General features: G+C 49.2%; 1 protein-coding gene and 1 pseudogene across 4 annotated transcripts in view; both read left to right on the plus strand.

Moving 5' to 3' along the window:
• The window catches only part of MLPH (melanophilin), a 61,968-nt gene that overhangs the window by 40,966 nt on the left and 14,640 nt on the right, over positions 1 to 6,362 (plus strand). The gene's annotated exons all lie outside the window — the stretch shown is intronic.
• Positions 1,803 to 4,777, plus strand: LOC114052547 (annotated as a pseudogene).

The raw sequence follows: 6,362 nt of genomic DNA on the forward strand, positions 1-6,362 counted from the left end.
AAGGAAGGAAGGAAGGAAGGAAGGAAGGAAGGAAGGAAGGAAGGAAGAGAGGGAGGGAGAGACAAACAGAGAAGAAAGGAGAGGAGAAAGACTGGGAAGACAGGTGAGACAGAGAGAACTGGACCAGGAGGCAGGGGAGCTGACTGCCCACTCTGCCACCAACCAGTTTCATGAACCAGGGCAAATCCTTTCCCATATCTGGGTCTCAGTTTCCTGCCCCTTCTGGCCAGAACTGAATCCATTTGCTTCACTGTTTCCTGACCTTTGAAACAGTTTTTCATTTCTTTTCCTGGGCTTCCTCAGCAGAGTTGAAGCACCCAAACTATATATTGATTCTTCTTTTAATTAGCTCCATTGCCTGTGTGGAGCACCAAGGGAGAGAGAAGCTCTCTGTCTCTGTCAATCTCTCTGTCTCTCTCTGTGTCTCTATCTCTGTCTCTCTTTCTCTCTCTCTCTCTCTCTCTCTCTCTCTCTCTCTCTCTCTCTCTCTCTCTCTCTCTCTTTCTTTCTCTGTGTGTGTGTCTTTCTCTCTCTCCCTCTCTCTCCCTCCCCCCCCCCAGCAGTGCTAATTAGGCTATCTTCTCCTGCCCTTCCCCCCACCTTGGAGCAATCACCTCTCCCTCAAAGGTTCAAAGGTGACTGACCTACAGAAGGAGCTGAGTGTACTTGGATGTGACCATGAGAGTAACATCCTGACTGAGAAGAATGTTTCTCTTGGAGGAATCATCACGAGTGTTCTCAGGTTTTGTTCTTTGTTTTCTTGGTCACTAGCTCTGGGTTCCTGAGACTTCACACATCTCTTGGGTCCCTCTGCTTGCCCCCTAGCCTTCCCCGAGCTGTTGAAAGGCCACAAGACCAGTGCCAGGATTCATTTACTTGGAGCAGGGCAGGGGGAGGAGGAAAGAAGGGCAAGTGAAGTTACTCAGATAGCCAGGACTTCGCTGTGTTGGCAGCACAAAAATCAACTCTTCTAAAGGCTCATGTGATGAATAAATTGTGTTCTAATACAGTCAAGGGTGTTCCTATCCTTCAGTATGCCAAAGGACGGCGTCTTCATCTGCCTTCTCTGACCTAAATTACAACCCCTGCAAGAAGCCTGGAATTCACCAGGTGTTTGGCCTCGAGACCCAGAATCTGACTGGTCCTCAGTGGGCATAAGCCTCCCATCCCACCCCGGGACTGTCTGTGCACACCTTCCCAGAGGTGCTGGCAGAGCTTTAAGGAACTTGGGGTCACTTTCATGTAAGAATGAGGTGTCATAGATACCTAATATGTATATGTGTACATGTATATACACATGTGCATTTAGGTGGTGCACTAGATAGCTGGGCCTGGAGTCAGGAAGACCTGAGCTCAAGTCAGTCCCTAGATGTGTGCTAGCTGTGTGACTCTGGGCAAGTCCCTTAACCTATTTGCCTCAGTTTCCTCATCTGTAAAATGGAGATACTTTTTAATAGCACCTGTTTCCCAGGGTTGTTGTGAGGATCAAATAAGATAAAGCCCTTAGCAGTGCCTGGCACCTAGTAAATGCTATATAAATGTTAGCTCTTATTATTATTTTACGTATATATCTACACACATATTCACACACTGTGTATGTGGATCCTGATCTCAGAGGGAAGGTACTAACAGGAAGGGTAATCAGGGAAGGCTTCTTGGAGAAGGTATTTGAGCTGAATCTTCAAGGGAAAACAGGGGAGGAGAAGCATTCCTGGCCCAGGAGCCAGAAAGTGAAAGCATCCGAAAGGAGAAGGAAAGTCCTGGGCTGAGAACAAGGACAGCATCTCGGTATCATTGAGGGGATGGAGGGGGCTGAGCTTAAAAATCTGGAAAGGTAAGCAAGGGGTGGGTTGGGAAGGACTTTAAAAGCTCAAGAAAGGCGGTTGTATTTTCTCTTGGAGGGAGGACGTGGTCCTTGCGGTTCATGGGGTGTGTTGGGGGAAGGAGGGAGGTGTTGCGGAGAATGGCGTCATCAGCACAGAGTTGAGCATGTCCTTGAACTCGCTTCTTCTTCTTTATCTGCTCCGCCTTGCCGATGACTTGGAGGAGATGTGGCATGGTGGCAAGACCTCTGATTATTTTAGAGTTAAGAGTCGTGGGACCAAATCCCCGCTCCGATCCACAGTAGCTAGACTAACTTTCTAATCATTCCCTTTCCCTCCCTGAGCTTCAGTTTACTTATCTAGGAAGGGAGGGGTCAGATAAAATGCCCGACGACTCGGATCTGTGCCCTCACGGTTGCCCTGCGCGTGAAGCGCGTTGTTCATTTTTACAAGCGTATCCATGCCAGGGTCATACAAGCACAGAGGAAGAATATCGGTGGCTTGTGGTTGTTTGCTTGTTTTCCAATGGGCCTTGTTTCTAGTTCATTCATTCGGTGAACTGCCGTTATCCAAAGGCCATCCAGCCTGTTTCTCTCCTGTTTCACTCTGGACTCAGCTCCTTGTCCATTTGCAACATCTGTCCAGGACTGAGCCCACCTCCCGAGCGCCTCGGGCATCACCCACCGGCTGCTGGATGGTACCCCCTCACCCCACCCCGCCCCAGGGGTGCAGGCTGATAGTCCCAGGAGCCGGCTTGGAATCGGGGCCCTGTCCAAGGTCTTCTTTAACAAAGTTATAAAAAATCCGCGTGACTTTTTTTATTTTTATCCTATTTGTTGCCTTCTCGCTCTCACTCCCTTTTTTCACCTTTACATGACCCAAGGATGCCTTTGCTCAGTTGTTCTAATTGGTTTTAGGGAGGAGAGCCTGATGATGGGAGTAGGGCAGCGGAAGGGGAGGGGAAGGCAACAAGGGGGAGGGGGAAAGGGGCGGGGAAAGGAGAGGGTGGGACCGGACCACATAATTAGCTCTGCCTCGGGGCTGGAGAAGACACTCTGGGAGCTTCGGGTGCTTGAAGGTCGCAGACTGGGAGCCGGGAGACTGCGAATTCGGCCCCGAGGCGTAGCGTGGCCAGCGGCCCGGTGGGCCAGTCCTGTCCTGGTGCTCAGCTCGAAGCTAGCGCGCCATTGTGCGCCTCTCCTAGCCCGGCGATGCAGCCTGATTCTCCAACAACGCCTGCCTGGACTCTTACAGACCCCGCTGCAGCTGCAGCTGCCGCGGCCGAGGCCGGGCCCAGCCCCACCAACCTAGGCACCCCTGGGCAGGACCAGCACCCAGTGCAGCCCTGGAGGAAGACGCCCGAAGACTTCACTTTTGGCAAAGTCCTAGGTGAGGGATCGTTCGCCACCGTGGTCTTGGCCCGGGACTTGGCAACTTCCAAGGTTTACGCGATTAAAATCCTGGAGAAGAAGCAAATCCTTAGAGAGAAGAAGGTACGCTATGTCACCAGCGAACGGGATGTCATGTCCCGCTTGGACCACCCGTTCTTTGTCAAGCTTTACTTCACGTTTCAGGACGAGGAGAAACTGTACTTTGGCCTCAGCTACGCCCAAAATGGAGACCTCCAAAGATATGTGCAGAAACTGGGTCCTTTGGATGAGCCCTGCACCCGGTTTTATTCTGCAGAGATCGTGTCGGCCCTGGAGTACTTGCACGGGCAGGACATTATTCACAGGGACCTGAAACCCGAAAACATTCTTTTAAATGCCGAGATGCACATTCAAATTACAGACTTTGGATCAGCCAAAATATTGCCCCCCTGTAGTAAGCAAGCCAGGGCTAACTCCTTCGTTGGCACGGCATATTATGTGTCACCGGAACTCCTCATGGAGAAAAGCGCGTGTAAGAGTTCGGACCTGTGGGCTCTGGGGTGCGTAATATACTACCTTGCAGCAGGCCTGCCTCCTTTCCAAGCTCGAAACGAGTATCTTGTATATCAGAAGATTATTAAGCTAGCATATGACTTTCCAGAACAATTCTTCCCAAAGGCAAAAGACCTCGTGGGAAAGCTTCTGGTTTTGGATTCCACAAATCGATTAGGATGTGAAGAAATGGGGACATATGGAGCCTTGAAGGCCCACCCATTCTTTGAAAACATCACGTGGGACAATCTGCATCTTCAGACTCCTCCACAGGTCCCCGGATCCTCAGTTTCTACATTGGAAGATGAAAATGACTTTGGAAATTATAACATTTTCCAGCGCGTAGGTCCACCTTCATCTTCTTCCCATTTCTTGGCTGTGGTAGAGCCACGCTTACTCCAAAGGCCCACTGGTCATGTGGAGGGCTACATTCATCAACTGGATGAGAACTCTTTGGAGCTGGACCTAAGGTTTTCTGAAGAGGAGAAAATACTCTTACTGGAGAAGCAGGCTAGTGGGAACCCGTGGCATCGGTTCGTAGACAATCATTTAATACTGAAAATGGGCCCAGTAGACAAGCGGAAGGGCTTGTTTGCCCGACGGCGCCAGCTGCTTCTCACAGAAGGACCTCACCTCTATTATGTGGATCCTGTCAGCAAAGTCCTGAAAGGAGAAATCCCTTGGTCTCCACAACTGTGGTCGGAAGCCAAAAATTTTAAGACCTTTTTTGTTCACACACCTCACAGGACCTATCACCTGATAGACCCAAATGAGATGGCTCATAAGTGGTGCCAGAAGATCCAGGAAGTTTGTCAAAGCAGATGCCAGAACCATCCACAGGCTGCTGTCTAGGAAAGCTTACCTGGGGAGGGCCAACAGCCCTGGCAGCTGCCCTCTGTCTCGAACTCTTTGGCCATGTCTGAGTCCTACCTATGTAATGAGAGGAGGGTGTGTTTTCCTGCTTTTTATCCTGCCTCATCCTCCACCAGCCTCTGTCTCAGTGATCATTAAAGCCTGAGAGTCCTAATAATGCCTCTGCTGAAGCTTGATTTTAATTTAATTTTATTTTATTCTCCTCTTCCACCTTTTTTTTACATATGGAAGAAATAAAATGCTTTTGCCTTCTACTTTGCTTGTTATTTTATGTCTGAAGTGGTCCTGCTAAGTTATCTTCCCTCATCCTTCTCCATAAGATTTCAGGAATGAGTTTATACAGTAAGAGTTTGTAAAGTACTTTACATTAGATTGTGAGCTCCTGAAAGCCAGTGCAGGTTTTGCCTTTCTTATATCCTCTGAGCAAGCAACAAGCCCATTGAGGGCCTATTGTGTGCCAGGCTTTCTGCTGAGCACCGGTGTGCCAAGCACCCGGAGAAACAAAGCCCAAAACAGCCCAGCCCCCACCTTCAAAGTTTACGTTCTACCCTCAAGATGCACCCTTTCTGTCTCAGAACTTCCATTCAATTGGTATGTATTTTACCTGGGTTTAAAGCCTGTTATTTAGGAGGTGGAGAATACATTAGCTCACTAACACCTCTACTGTAACCACCCCAGCCGGCAGCCAAGTGTGGAGAAGAAGGAAGGTAGACTGAAGGGGGGAGGTGGAAGTAAGGGAGAGCATGGTTGGCTGGGGGGCATAAATGGGGAGTACAACTGGGGCTCAAGGGAGCATGGGGGAGACAGGAGCTTAGCTTGGGGAAGAGAAGCCAAATCAGTGGGAGGACGGCCTCCTTCCCCATCTTGCTCAAGCTTGACTGACTCCTTCATAGACGCCACTTAGCCGAGGCTCTTCCTGGAGCCTTAGAGCTGAAGGGGCTCTGAGGGATAATCGAGCCTGTCCCTTTCATTTTATATGTGCAGACAGTGAGGCACCCAAAGTCACAGGGGGTAAATGGAGGCAGGATTTGAACCCAAGAGGCCAAGCTTCCCACTCTTCCACTACACACACCAGCCCCCCCCCCCATTTCCTCCTTCTTGGCTGTGTTCACTGAAGCTGCTGCTACTATGATTCACACACTGGGCTCTGCGTAACTTTCACACGGGCTCTGAACCTGGAGTCCATGAACTTGGGATTTAGAAACATTTTGAGCATTATGTGTCAATATAATTCGTTTCCTTGTAACCCTCTGTATTTTATTTTATGTACTTAAAAAGACGACTCTGAGAAGGGGCTTCCCTAGACTGTCAAAGGGTCTGGGGTGTCAGCCACAAATATGAGTCTGATAAATAAGAGTTCTGAGCCTGGAGACAGAAAGACCTGAGTTCAACTCCAACCTCAGACACTTAGTCGTTTGTGTGAACCTGATCAAGTCACTTAACCTGTCTGCTACAGTTTCCTCCTCTGTAAAATAGGGATGATAATAGCCCCTTACCTCCCAGAGCTGTTGTGAGGATTAATGAAGTAAAAATTGTAAAGCACTTAGCACGTGCCTGGCACTTAGTAGGTACTTAATAACTGTTTAGTGACTAATAAGCAGTTACTAAGTGCTAAGCACTGCAGTGCTGGGTGCTTAGGGTGGAGACGAGAGGTGAGAAGCTTGTTGTTGTAAGAAGCTTACCTTCCATTAGTTCAGTCAACAAACATTTATTATTTATTTTACTCTGGGCCAGAGCCACGTGC

The sequence above is a fragment of the Vombatus ursinus genome, unplaced genomic scaffold, assembly GCF_900497805.2.
Source record: "Vombatus ursinus unplaced genomic scaffold, bare-nosed wombat genome assembly UNPS02014808.1, whole genome shotgun sequence".
Lineage (NCBI taxonomy): Eukaryota > Metazoa > Chordata > Mammalia > Diprotodontia > Vombatidae > Vombatus > Vombatus ursinus.